This window comes from Pseudophryne corroboree, chromosome 1 (genome assembly GCF_028390025.1).
Source record: "Pseudophryne corroboree isolate aPseCor3 chromosome 1, aPseCor3.hap2, whole genome shotgun sequence".
Taxonomy (NCBI): domain Eukaryota; kingdom Metazoa; phylum Chordata; class Amphibia; order Anura; family Myobatrachidae; genus Pseudophryne; species Pseudophryne corroboree.
In genome coordinates this window covers 1053671327-1053686565 of record NC_086444.1, presented here as the reverse complement: position 1 = coordinate 1053686565, position 15239 = coordinate 1053671327, and the positions used below count along the sequence as shown (strand labels likewise).

At 45.1% G+C, this 15239-nt stretch overlaps 1 protein-coding gene across 1 annotated transcript in view; it reads right to left on the bottom strand.

Annotated features, from left to right (window-relative positions):
- Positions 1-14260, bottom strand: part of DLC1 (DLC1 Rho GTPase activating protein) — an 856713-nt gene extending 842453 nt beyond the window's left edge. The window contains exon 1 of the mRNA XM_063920868.1: positions 14124-14260. The gene's annotated coding sequence lies outside the window, so the exon portion shown is untranslated. The remainder of the gene's footprint in view (positions 1-14123) is intronic.
- Between the last annotated feature and the right edge of the window lie 979 nt (positions 14261-15239).

Sequence of the window (15239 nt, the reverse complement as noted above, 5' to 3'; positions counted from 1 at the left end):
TTGTGGATGGAGCCCTTCATTCGCTTAACCAGGATTCACGGGTGGTCAATCTGTTGAAATCAGAGCACTACATTTTGGCCACCATGCTCGATCCTAGGTTTAAAGTCTACGTTGTATGTCTCTTTCTGGCAGACACAAGTCTGCAGATGTTCAAAGACCTGCTGTTGAGACAATTGTCAAGTCAAGTGGAACGTGACCAGCCAACAGCTCCTCCTTCATTTTCTACCGCCACTGGAGCTGCCAGGAAAAGGATAACATTTCCAAAACCACCCGCTGGCAGTGATGCAGGGCAGTCAGGAGCAAGTCCTGACATCTGGTCCAGACTGAAGGACCTGCCAATGATTACTGACATGTCTACTGTCACTGCATATGATTCTGTCACCATTGAAAGAATGGTGGATGATTATATGAGTGACAGCATCCAAGTAGGCATGTCAGACAGTCCGTACGTATACTGGCAGGAAAAAGAGGCAATTTGGAGGCCCTTGCACAAACTGGCTTTATTTTACCTAAGTTGCCCCCCCTCCAGTGTGTACTCCAAAAGAGTGTTTAGTGCAGCCGGTCACCTTGTCAGCTATCGGCGTAGGAGGTTACTTCCAGAAAATGTGGAGAAGATGATGTTCATCAAAATGAATTATAAATTCCTCCGTGGAGACATTTACCAGCAATTGCCTCCAGAAAGTACACAGGGACCTGTGATGGTAGATTCCAGTGGGGACGAATTAATACTCTGTGAGGAGGAGGATGTACACAGTGAAAGGGGTGAGGAATCGGAGGATGAGGATGAGGTGGACATCTTGCCTCTGTAGAGCCAGTTTGTGCAAGGAGAGATTGATTGCTTATTTTTTGGTGGGGGCCCAAACCAACCAGTCATTTCAGTCACAGTCATGTGGCAGACCCTGTCGCTGAAATGATGGGTTGGTTAAAGTGTGCATGTCCTGTTTATACAACATAAGGGTGGGTGGGAGGGCCCAAGGTCAATTCCATCTTGCACCTCTTTTATTTATTTATTTATCTTTGCATCATGTACTGTTTGGGGACTATTTTTTAAGTGCCATCCTGTCTGAAACTGCAGTGCCACTCCTAGATGGGCCAGGTGTTTGTGCCTCCCACTTAGGTCGCTTAGCTTAGTCATCCAGCGACCTCGGTGCAAATTTTAGGACTAAAAATAATATTTTGAGGTGTGAGGTGTTCGGAATAGACTGGAAATGAGTGGAAATTATGGTCATTGAGGTTAATAATACTATAGGATCACAATTACCCCCAAATTCTATGATTTAAGCTGTTTTTGAGGGTTTAAAAAACAAACAAACAAACACCTGAATCCAAAACGCATCCGAATCCGACAAAAACCAAAACACAAAACACGAAAAATGCCCGCTGCACATCTCTAATATATATATATATAAAGTTCCACAAGCTTGGCACTCACAAAACATACAAATGCCGGTCGGGTGCCCTCCGAGAGAATAGGTATATATTAGAGCGGCAGCGGCACTCACAGTGCAGCATACTGTACATTGTGATGTACAGTAGTGGCCAATTGGGCTACTATTGTGTGTGACAAGAAACCACAAAATAATCATGTTACCTACAAGTCTAGGTGACAGATTGTTACTCACATACATTACACAGACATGGGAGTATATTTATTTACAAAGATTCGTGTTTTTGCCATTTTGAAGGGTGTTTGAACTCGAATGGAATCGGGTGCATTTTACTGCAACTTTTTGAATCCTGATACGCTCATTCACTAAGCTGCCGACTTTACCCAATTCGTATTTTCCGATGTCGATGTGATTCGTAATGTTAGGCAGTGTTTTACGGGAGTGAGGAGTAAAACACTGCCTGACAAAACACAAGGAATCCCGGCCGGATCTGTGAGATCCGTGCAGGGCTTCATTGTGTACCTTAAAAAGGTATTTTAAGTAGTAAAAAATCCGAAAAAAATTGAGTGGGGTCCCCCTCCTAAGCACAACCAGCCTTGGGCTCTTTGAGCCGGTCCTGGTTGACAACATATGGAGAAAAAAATGACAGGGGTTCCCCCATATTTCATCAACCAGCACCGGGCTCTGCACCTGGTCCTGGTTCCAAAAATACGGGGGACAAAAAGCGCAGGGGACCCCCGTATTTTTTAAACCAGCACCGGGCTCCACTAGCCAGGTACATAATGCCACAGCCGGGGGACACTTTTATACTGGTCCCTGCAGTCCTGGCATTACATACCCAACTAGTCACCACTGGCCGGGGTACCCTGGAGGAGTGGGAACCCCTTAAATCAAGGGGTCCCCCCCCTCCAGCCGCCCAAGGGCCAGGGGTGAAGCCCGAGGCTGTCGTGGCACTCTCCTGATTGGCTGTGTGCTCCTGTAGTGTCTGTGAGGCAGCACACGGCACAGATAAAATGCAGCGCCTATGCGCTCCATTGCAGCCAATGGTGGGAACTTTGCGGTCAGCGGTTGACCGAAAGTAACCTCACCGCTGACCGCAAAGTTCCCACCATTGGCTACAATGGATCGCATAGGTGCTACATTGTATCTGTGCCGTGTGCTGCCTCACAGACACTACAGGAGCACACAGCCAATCAGGAGAGTGCCACGACATGGCGCTCCCTGATTGGCTGAAGGGACCCTCTTTGACAGGAGTCAGGGGGGGTCCTGGCAGTCGGGGAAAGGGGTCCCATGTGTAAACATGGGACCCCTTTCAGTGCGTGGTCGGGTTTCCGTTTTTTTGTTTTGCCAAGTACGTGGATTATACTTTGGACACAATCTATACTGGATTATGTGAGTATAATTTTTATCACAGGCCCCCCAAGGATTCTACATGGAGAAGAGGATAGCCTCGTGGGAACATAGGTAAGTATGTATGTATGGAGGTGTGCATGTATCTAATAAACTTATACTTTCACGGTGTGTGTCCTGTTTTTTTTGGGGTATTTTTTTAGTAGTAGTACTACAGGTACCAGCGGACCAGGTTTTCAACCGCATGCTTGTACTTGTGGTTCTCCAAGTACCAGCTTGTGGGGGAGGCTTGCTGGGACTTTTAGTACTGCTACTAAAAACAATATTCACATTTTTTACACATGGCTATCAGCCCCCCATCAACCGCCCTTGGATGGGGGGGACAGCCTCGGGCTTCACCCTGGCCCTTGCGTGGCTGGAGGGGGGACCCCTTGATTTAAGGGGTTCCCACTCCTCCAGGGTACCCCGGCCAGGGGTGACTAGTTGGGTATGTAATGCCAGGGCCGCAGGGACCAGTATAAAAGTGTCCCCCGGCTGTGGCATTATGTACCTGGCTAGTGGAGCCCGGTGCTGGTTTCAAAAATACGGGGGACCCCTACGCTTTTTGTCCCCCGTATTTTTGGAACCAGGACCAGGTGCAGAGCCCGATGCTGGTTGATGAAATATGGGGGAACCCCTATAATTTTTTTCCCCATATTTTGACAACCAGGACCGGCTCAAAGAGCCCGAGGCTGGTTATGCTTAGGAGGGGGGACCCCACGCAATTTTTTTTTATGTTTTAACACCAAACAGACCCTTTCCCATAGATAACCATGCACAGATCTCACTGATCCGTGCATGGTTATCCAAACTCGACTGGAAAAAGCAGGTCTATTTTTTTGCTGCTTTTTTTAACGAATCGAAAAAAAAACAGACCCGCACTTGAGCACTCAGAGACTAACACCCAAATACGAATGAATAGTGAATGCCCGTATTGTATGAAATAACAGCCGTGTTTGACCGATGGTCTATTCATTCGTATTTCTGAACTTTGATAATCGAACCATTACGAATAGTCCAAACACTGCCGAGATTGGTGCTTAGTGAATTCCCGGACAAACTCGAATTCTTAATACATTTTGGCCATGGTGAGTTACATGATCTCCTTTCGGTGATGAAAATGGAAAGCTTTCACATACAGCAACACACAAATCTGCCTGTGTGTACATACCAGTTTTTGCAAAAATGAAGTTATCGAGTATAATCAAAATATAGTATGACTGGAAGAAAAGCTGCAAGACTTGAATAAATCATATTACATGTAAATTAATGTTTTACACTGGTAACTTTAATGTAGAGCCCATGGGTGGCCAACTCACAGTATGTCTGTCAGCTGGACCAATAAGTCATGAATTTTTATTTATTTAGTACCAGTTATATATATATATATATATATATATATATATATATATAGCACACACATATTCCGCAGCGCTTTACAGATAATACTTGGCCATTCACATCAGTCTCGGCCCCAGTGGAGCTTACATTCTATATTCCCTATCACATGTACACACACACACATTCACACAAGGGTTAATTTTGTTAGAAGCCAATTAACCTGCCAGTATAAATTTGGAGTGTGGGCGGAAACAAGAGTACCCAAAGGAAACCCACGCAAGCACAAGGTGAATATACAAACTCAACACAGCAGGGGCGTTTCTAGAGAGGAGGAGGCCCGTGTGCAGGCTAAGGCTGGGCCCAGTAGCGGATCTTGCCACGGGCAAGCAGGACTTTTGCCTGGGGCGCCGCCTTCCGGAGGGCGCCGCACCATGGCAAGATCCGCTGCTGCTGTGGTGCCCCCCGCTGCCGTGGGCCGCTGTCCCGATGTCCGTTGTGAAGGGAAACTAGACGCTACGCGTCTAGTTTCCCTTCGTGGGCTGCCCGCTGTGAAGGGAAACTAGACGCTACACGTCTAATTTCCCTTCCTGGAGAGGACCTTCACTGTAATGATGTGCGGTGCGCGTTGACGTCATCGCGCACCGCACAGCAAAGGTCCTCTCCACGAAGGGAACTAGACGCTTAGCGTCTAGTTTACCTTCGTGGAGAGGACCTTTGCTGTGCGGTGCGCGATGACGTCATCGCGCACCGCACATCCTACAACAGTACAGGGGGCGTAACTGACCATGCCCCCTGTATGAAGCCACACCCCCTAATGCCGACCGGGGCGCCAGAAGCCCCGGAACCGGCCCTGGCTGGGCCCCCTCCTCCCTAGCCGGCAGTGCTGTGTAGACTCTCGGCACTAGGGTCCCTAGGGGTCCCTAGGGGTCCCTAGGGGTCTGTCCCAGAGTCTTCTGCGCATGCTCAGATCTCCGGGAAAATGGTGCGGTGGACATTTTCCCAGTGATTTACCTATTGCGCATGCGCGAAACACTGACAAAATGGCGCTGTGCCATTTTCTCAGTGATTTTGGCAGCGCTGCATCTGCGCCATGGGACTCCGGAGGGTAAGTAGTTATATTAATGGGTGTGCGGTGTGTGCCCCCCTGGACCCCCGGGGGCCCACGTGCACCGCACCCACTGCACCCATTATAAATACGCCAGTGCCACACAGTTAGGGACATGATTGGAATCAAACCCGTGACCTCATTGCTGTGAAGCAGTAATGCTAACGTAGCTGTTCCATATTCCATAACCAGCTTAGATTTTGTATTTGTAAATACTGTAGTATCTGGCATAGTTAAATAATACTACTGGTGGGACAATGGTAGAGACATAAGTACTGTAGAATAAATATTGGTACAGTATTGTCAGATGTAATCAGGCATACAGTATAAATGTGTTACACTATTATAACAAAACACTCCTAATTGTTACTGAAGCATTAGTGACTTTGTTGAAACTGTCATAATGCCACGTCTACATATTTCCATCATTTGCTTTAGTAATGTGCTTGTGATAGTAGTGCGTAAGAAATTCTTTATATGGTCCGGTTACAATTTATCAAAAACAAAAGCACAAACAGCCAGCTGGACAAATTCTATCTTAACTAATAAAAAGCTACATTAATAATAATAAAGATAAAAAAATGGATCTGTTGTGGAGACACTTGGCTTCATTATGGAAACATTTTTAAGATACAGTTTTGCAATGTTGAGCAAGGCAGATTTTTTTCTGTGAAAGGAAGACAAAATGCTCGTAGGATGTCAAGGAAAAGAGGGTGAGCGGGGAATAATGAGCAGGTAAATCTAGAAATGTGCTTTCCGATTCACTTAACCCTGCCTCACTTTGCCCATCTACCTGCTCGCCATCACCCTACAAATGTATTCAATTCCCAGTAGAAAATGTAATGGTTTGGAGGAGGTATAATGCTTATTGCATAGTATTTAAATGTATTTTGTATTTTGTGATTGATTTTATCAAAGAACTTATAACATTGAATTTTTACTTCATCCCATGGCACAAGCAGCACAGTCTCTCATTCTACTGCTGAACTTTTTATAATGGTGCCCCAGTCACAGCTCAAAGGAGCACTTCTATGGCACAGTGGTTCACTGCAGGGCTGTAGAGAGCCTCGCCTGGGCCCAGGTACTTTTCAGGGGGTGTGGCCTAATTATGGGAGGTGTGGCCCTGCACACTTAGAAAAAAATACAGACGAAAATAGTACTTTAAGTGCCTCCCTGACCACACTGCAGCCCAGCACACAGCAGCGTGTGCTGGGCTGAGGACAAGTACTGCAAGAGCTGCTGCCAGGTAAGGGGGGACAATGACTTGGCCCTCCTCTGGGTCCCTCCATCATGCCTGGGCCCAGTAAATAGTACCTGCCCCCACCCCTCTTGGCACCACTGGTTCACTGACATCCTGCACAGTCTATACTGGAGGTTCTGATCTCAGATCCAGAAAGAAGTGTAAAGCTGGTCACTCTTTTTGGGGTATATTTACTAAAATTCGTATTTTCCCGATTGAGGTTAAAGTTCAATCACGAATGACATCGAAAGTGTAAAGTTGCAACTTTTTGAATTTATTACGACTAATTTACTAAGCTGTTGTATTCTGCATTTTCGTATTTACCGATGACGATGTCATTCGTTTTTTTTTTTTGCAGTGTTTTACGTGAGTGACTTGTAAAACACTGCCGACTTTCGCACAATGAATCTCGGCCGGATCTGTGAGATCCGTGCTGGGCTTCATTGTGCACCTCTATAAAAAAATAAATCAATGTTAAAATCTTGAAAAAAAAAATGTGTGGGGTCCCCCCTCCTAAGCAAAACCAGCCTCGGGCTCTTTGAGGCGGCCCTGGTTGTAAAAATATGGGTAAAAAAGTGACAGGGGTTCCCCCATATTTAAACAACCAGCACCGGGCTCTGCGCCTGGTCCTGGTTCCAAAAATACGGGGGACAAAAAGCGTAGGGGTCCCCCGTATTTATGAAACCAGCACCGGGCTCCACTAGCCAGATACATAGTGCCACAGCCGGGGGACACTTTTATATTGGTCCCTGCGGCCCTGGCATTACATACCCAACTAGTCACCCCTGGCCGGGGTACCCTGGAGGAGTGGGGACCCCTTCAATCAAGGGGACCCCCCCTCCAGCCACCCAAGGGCCAGGGGTGAAGCCTGAGGCTGTCCCCCCCATCAAAGGGCTGAGGATGGGGGGCTGATAGCCTTTTTGACAAAAGTTGAATATTGTTTTTAGTAGCAGTACTACAAGTCCCAGCAAGCCTCCCCCGCAAGCTGGTACTTGGAGAACCACAAGTACCAGCATACGGTGGAAAACCGGGCCCGCTGGTACCTGTAGTACTACTACTAAAAAAATACCCCAATAAAAACAGAAGACACACACCTTGAAAGTAAAAGTTTAATACATACATCCACACCTCCATACACACATACTTACCTACGTTTACACGAGGGTCGGTCCTCTTCTCCATGTAGAATCCATGGGGTGCCTGTTGGAAAAATTATACTCACATAATCCAGTGTAGTTCGGTCCTCTTCTTTTCTATTTGTAATCCAGGTACTTTGCAAAATAAAAAAACGGACACCCAACCACGCACTGAAAGGGGCCCCATGTTTTCACATGGGACCCCTTTCCCCGACTGCCAGGAACCCCCCCTGACTTCTGTCTAAGAGGGTTCCTTCAGCCAATCAGGGTGCGCCACGTTGTGGCACCCTCCTGATTGGCTGTGTGCTCCTGTAGTGTATGACAGGCAGCACACGGCAGTGATACAATGTAGCGCCTGTGCGCTCCATTGTAACCAATGGTGGGAACTTTGTGGTCAGCGGTTGACCGAAAGTAACCTCACCGCTGACCACAAAGTTCCCACCATTGGTTACAATGGAGCGCATAGGCGCTACATTGTAACACTGCCGTGTGCTGCCTGTCATACACTACAGGAGCACACAGCCAATCAGGAGGGTGCCACAACGTGGCGCACCCTGATTGGCTGAAGGAACCCTCTTAGACAGAAGTCAGGGGGGTTCCTGGCAGTCGGGGAAAGGGGTCCCATGTGAAAACATGGGGCCCCTTTCAGTGCGTGGTCGGGTGTCCGTTTTTTTATTTTGCAAAGTACCTGGATTACAAATAGAAAAGAAGACCGAACTACACTGGATTATGTGAGTATAATTTTTCCAACAGGTACCCCATGGATTCTACATGGAGAAGAGGACCGACCCTCGTGTGAACATAGGTAAGTATGTGTGTATGCCTGTATGGAGGTGTGGATGTATGTATTAAACTTTTACTTTCAAGGTGTGTGTCTTCTGTTTTTATTGGGGTATTTTTTTAGTAGTAGTACTACAGGTACCAGCGGGCCCGGTTTTCCACCGTATGCTGGTACTTGTGGTTCTCCAAGTACCAGCTTGCGGGGGAGGCTTGCTGGGACTTGTAGTACTGCTACTAACAATATTCAACTTTTGTCAAAAAGGCTATCAGCCCCCCATCCGCAGCCCTTGGATGGGGGGGACAGCCTCGGGCTTCACCCCTGGCCCTTGGGTGGCTGGAGGGGGGGTCCCCTTGATTGAAGGGGTCCCCACTCCTCCAGGGTACCCCGGCCAGGGGTGACTAGTTGGGTATGTAATGCCAGGGCCCAATATAAAAGTGTCCCCCGGCTGTGGCATTATGTATCTGGCTAGTGGAGCCCGGTGCTGGTTTCAGAAATACGGGGGACCCCTACGCTTTTTGTCCCCCGTATTTTTGGAACCAGGACCAGGCGCAGAGCCCGGTGCTGGTTGTTTAAATATGGGGGAACCCCTGTCACTTTTTCCCCCATATTTTTTACAACCAGGGCCGCCTCAAAGAGCCCGAGGCTGGTTTTGCTTAGGAGGGGGGACCCCACGCATTTAAAAAATAAATAAAAAATAACACTTTCCCACCCCTTCCCACTGAAAAAACATGCACGGATCTCATGGATCCGTGCATGCCTATCCGAACACGGTAAAAAAAAGCAGGTCTGTTTTTTTTTAGCACTTTTTCACGATTTGTATTTAATCACGGCAGTGTTTGGCTATTGTCGGCAGTGTTTGTGATTTGCACTTTTTAGTAAATGACCGATTTCTACCAAATTCCAGCCGTATTTGACCGATGGTGTATTCATTCGTAATTTTTTCCGAGGACTACCAAAAAAATACGAATGCCTTCATCACTGCCGTGATTTGACTTTAGTAAATTCCCGAGATGACACTTTGAAGAAAAAACACCATCTCGGTCAAAATCGGGAGCTTAGTAAATATTCCCCTATGTGCCAATTTTATTGGACAATAGGTCTGATTCAGAAATGTATGCAAACCCGATGATAGAGATGGATGAAGAATCTGGTCAGGCAATGAGAGTGTTTGCATGGGGTCATTAGTCAGGAGGAGATATTGTTCCCCTATTGTGCCCACCCAACTAAACTGGTGGAAATATGAAAATCAGGCCTTGTGAGGATAATGTGGACACAAGTCTGGATGAGGTAAGGAGAGTCTCTGTGAGTCTTAGCTAGCAGCTACAAAGCAGAAGCTTAAGCGCTATGAAAATTCTCATTGGCAGAAAGGTAATGTTTTACAATAAAATCCCCCCCACCCCCCCCCCAAAAAAAAAAAAAAGGACTATATCATAGCTCTAATCTGACTGATCTTGATATATATAAGACATACTGTAAATGGAGTTAACACTTCTTCGTACGTCCTTGTGGCGGGGGTCTTAATATAAGGCCTAAGGGGGATTAAGGGCTTTAGGGTAGGTTCAGACTTTCTTACATTGCCACACAGAATACATGAAGCCATTTGATGTTGCAGAAATGCTCCTCAAACACCATTTTATTTGCTTGACTCGGATTCTTAGAAAAAAAAAATGGATTTTAATTACCTACCGGTAAATCCTTTTCTTGTAGTCCGTAGAGGATACTACCATGCGGTATAGACGGGTCCACTAGGAGCCATGGCCACTTTGATAGTGTGTGCTGGCCCCTCCCTCTATGCCCCTCCTACTAGACTCAGTCTAGGAAACTGTGCCTGAGGAGACGGACATACTTCAAGAGAAGGATAGATGAGGATAGTGGTGAGATTCCGAACCAGCACACACAACAAGAGGAAAGCCAACCAAACTTGAAACAGGAACAGCAACGGTTCATCATTACTTAACCAAGTAACAGTGCAGGAAGAACAAAGCACTGGGCGGAATCTGGTTAAGGAATCTAACCCCTCAATTAGGTTACCTGACCATTTAGCAATGGCTTTAGTGATCCACGCACATGCAATAGTTGGTCTTTGGGCCACCCCAGCAGCTGTGTACAATGATTTGAGTGTAGTCTCAATTTTACGATCAGCCTTGTCTTTCAGGGAGGCTACACCAGGAACAGGCAATACAATTTTACGTGACAGCCTAGAGACTGATGCGTCCACTATCGGTGGATTTTCCAATTTTTTCCTTTCCTCCAGAGGAAAAGGAAAAGATGAGAGTAACCTTTTAGGGATCTGAAACTTCTTATCAGGATTAACCCATGGTTCTTCAAACAGGGTATTCAATTCCTTTGACACAGGAGAAGTAACTGAGGACTTCTTTTTTACATTAAAATAAGATTCCTCATACTCCTCTGACACCTTATCAGGAATATGCAGAACAAACAGTACATTGCAATGTACAAACTGTTACAGACACATGTATAACTACAATGTAGTAGTGCAGTAATGTAGTTACAATCCACAGTTTACATAGAGAGATAGAAAGGGCAGGGCCCTGCTCATGAGACCTTATATTCTAAAGGGAATGTGGCCAGACCTTGCGTAGGGAGCAGGGCAGGGGCGTGTGATACAGAAAATGGACAGTTAGGAGGAAGAGCGGTAGGCTTTAATGAAGTGGTAGGATGTATGGCATGTTTAAAAGCTGGGCAGCTGGATTTCAGTCTGATTGAGCAAGACAGTCATTCCGGTGGTTGGGAGCAGCAGTGGATAAATTCTGAAGGTGAGAGTGAGAAGAGGTGATGAGGTAGAAGGTGAAGCATCAGTTATTTGTAGAGTAGGGTGGTGGGAGTGAAGAAAGGCTAGAGATGTAGGGAGGAGAAGACAGGTTGAGGGCTTTGTAGGGTGAGGAGATTGAACTTGATTCTTTATGGGAGCAACTGAGGCTCAGCATAGTTAAGGGTGGGTACACATGGAGCGATGTTTACTTAATTTCAAAGCAATCTGACTAGATTGTTTAGAAATTAAGATCACATCGCTTTGTGTGTAGGGGTGCCGGCGACAGCGATGCGCATTACCGTGGTGCGTCGCTATCGCCGGTGCTAGATTGGCCTGCAGGCACAATCTAGCAGGTGGCTCATTTCACCGCTGGGTGAAATGAGCACCCCCCCCACCCCGTGTCTGTCCCCCCCTTGTTCAGCACATTGCGCTGTGCTGAGCGGGGGGAGAGATGTGTGCTGAGTGGTTCACTCAGCACACATCTTCCTCCACATCTCCTGTCTGTATGGTCCTTTAGAGTACCAAGAGAGGAGAATTAGGGGTACATTTACTAAGTAGTGATAAGAGCGGAGAAGTGAGCCAGTGGAGAAGTTGCCCATGGCAACCAATAAGTACTGAAGTAACATCTATAATTTGCATACTATAAAATGATACAGAGCTGCTGATTGGTTGATGGGGAAATTTCTCCACTGGCTCACTTCTCCGTTCTTATCACTGCTTAGTAAATGTACCCCTTAGTTAGATAGCGGAGTTAAAGATAGACTGAAGTGTAGTGAGGAAGGAGTAAGAAAGACCAGAGAGGAGTAAAGGGGGGTACACACCTAGAGATGTGTGCTGAGCGATCTATCACAGACAGCTTAGCACACATCTCTCCCCCCGCTCAGCACTCAGCGCGATGTGTACTGAGCAAGGGGGGTGGGGGGGAATGGGGGGCGCTCACTCCACAGCGCTGAAGTCAGCGACCTGCTAGATTGAGTCTGCATGCAGGCTCAATCTAGTACCGGCGATAGCTGGGGGGTATACACACGAGAGATCCGTGCTTAACTTCTAAGCGATCTAGTCAGATTACTTAGATTGTAAGCACGGATCTCTCCATGTGTATCCCCCATTAGTTACACTAGTCAAGGCAATAGATAAGTCAGATAATAGAAAAGATGGCAGTGACCTTTAGTGGCTTCATGGGTGAAAAAGGGGCTGATCCTGGAAATATTACAGAGGTTGAACTAGCAGGAGGGAAGGAATGTGGGGGAGAAAGAGAAGGCATAATAGCGGATGGCTGCCAGACAGCAGACTTGTGGGACAGATGAGACTGACATGTTGTCTACAGAGAGGGAGTGGAGGGAAGGAGAGGGGAAAGGCAATAAATTTGGTTTTAGAGACAATTAATAATTTTAAATAAAAAAACCTAAATTAATGCTAAAATGATCTTAGTATGTATAAATATATAAAAAACTTAATTGTGAAGGCTTAAAGAAAGAATCCTACATTAAAAATAATACAGGTATTACTAACAATATAATAAGAATATGTATTATTGTTTTTTCTTAATAACATTAATCTTATATGTTTTTATTAATTCATTAGCATTATTATCATTTTTATTTAGGCAGTAATAAAATAGAATCTTGATGATTAAAGATTGCTCTGGTATGTGGCAAATTCTCAAATTAGTTGTATTAGTATCTTGGATAGAATAGGTTAAAAATGGTAAACTACAACATAAAAACACTGAAAGGGTGCACCAATATCACAGTACAAACCACAACAACAACAAAAGCAATTAATTAAGTCAGTAGAAGTAAGTAGCAGAGTATGACCCATCCATTCAGTAAGCACAAGACAGACAATATTAATGCCTCTCTGGGGACGAGCAGACATGACAAGACAACGGTCTGCAGAGCATGTGCTGCACAGGGCGGCACCCATACCCCATACAAACATAGCATTACCTGATTAAATTCCTTTGCGCCAATACATAGATGCATCACTATCCCATCTGCATGTTCGTATTCTTTGACTGCACTGATATTTATTGGGTTACATCAATTAAGCTTATATGAATTCAATCCATAAAGCATTGATGGTTGACAATGTTACTGCACTGTATTATTGCACATATCATGTAATAATACAAATTGCATTGTAAGCATTATGTTGATTTGTCATACACCCAATTACCTCTCCTGTGCTACCTTTGCATTTATTCACAGTGTGACTTTACAAACAGGCTTGTGCATAACTGAATCTAGTAAATGACGCTGGAAATGTCTTTATATCTATACAGTGTGTGATTGCTGATGATCAGCTGTGTGTAATAGTTGTATAAAGAAGTGTAATAGTATAATACATTCTTGCAACCAACAACAATCACCTGGAAATCAAACACTGAACAGTTTAAAATATCACTATACTAACATTCAAAAGCAATTTTAGGATGGGGGGGGGGGGGGGGGGGGGGGTGTAGGGGTATCTGAAGCTTTTGCTAGTATATTTATATGCACTTTGGACAGTACCCTGCAAAAGAGATACATAAATGCCCATGAGCTCATTTTCAACATGTGCACCTGTAAAAAAAACAATAAAACAAAGAACAACTGCCTTCTTCACCATACTGGATACTGTGCGCGGAAACAATACATTTTTATAAGCACAACATCTGTCTGCACAACCCTCCTGTGTGTTTTTGCAGATGCTACTAAGAAAGATCTTGTCCAAGGAACAGTACACAGCAAACAGTTTCCTAAAACAGAGGTATAAAATCTACAGCTATGTCTTCAACTTCTCCGGAACTTGTAGTTCCACAACAGCTAGGAAGCCACATGTTTTCTAAGCTTGTTCTAAATCATTATACAGCCATACCGCCTTAGGAGTACGATCACACTACATTAATAATAAAGTCATATAGCATTTAAATTAAAATAATAATAATTGTATGAGCATGTCAAACATTACAATGGAAGTTCTCCTCACCTTTGTCAGATGCATGCTTGCAGGAAGGAAGGCAATCTAGAGCATGTTACTGTTCTTTCATTTCTCACGACTTGCTAGGAAATCATATTAAGATCCACAGCACAGTTAGACAGGGTGTGTCTCTGTCATGTAGTTAGGAGAGCATAAAGGAACATGCCTAGAGATAATGATGTCACAGACATGGGATGCACTTTAACTTTATTATCACTAGCTTTTAACTGATTGCTTTCTTAATTATATCATTAGCTTAGCACTGGCTGGGAAAGTAAGGCAGTTCGCATGTTTACTCCCACAGACAATACTGTAAGCCAATTACAGCACTTCAGAGTACCGGTTAAATAAATGTTCCAGTTCCATCAGAATCTCAGCTCCCCCTGACCTTAGGATGTCACATAGTGGCCCTGTAGCCAGGGTACAGCTGGTCTCATAAATATATATGTAAATGTATAGCAGTTATGCACTGGATTTACCTTGCATATTTTTTCCATGAAAACATTATGCTGCATACCCTCTTCCACAAGGTACAAAATGCTCTGCTCCTGGATTTCCCAATTCATGTAGTCACATATGTAAAAAAAAAACACTCATCTAATCAATTACAGCAATTAGTTCAATATAGGTCAGGGGTTCTCAAACTCGGTCCTCAGGACCCCACACAGTACATGTTTTGCAGGTAACCCAGCAGGTGCACAGGTGTATTAATTACTCACTGACACATTTTAAAAGGTCCACAGGTGGAGCTAATTATTTCACTTGCAATTCTGTGAGGATACCTGCAAAACATGCACTGTGTGGGGTCCTGAGGACCGAGTTTGAGAACCTGTGATATAGGTGACTACTACAATCATAAATTAAGTGGGATGCCCAGAAGCAGAGCATTGTGTACCCGGTGGAAGGGATCACATACCCTCAAACTGTACCTTTTTGGCAGGTACAGTACCTTTTTTGTATGGTCTGAACTGATATTTGGCTCTCCAAACTTCCATTGAAAGTATAGGAAAAGGGACGTGGCCACGCCCCTTTAACCATGACCACGCCCCCTTTTCTAATTTGTACCAATTTTTATGTGTAAAATGTTGGAGGGTATGGGATCATGTTGGAGGTTCTGATACTGTC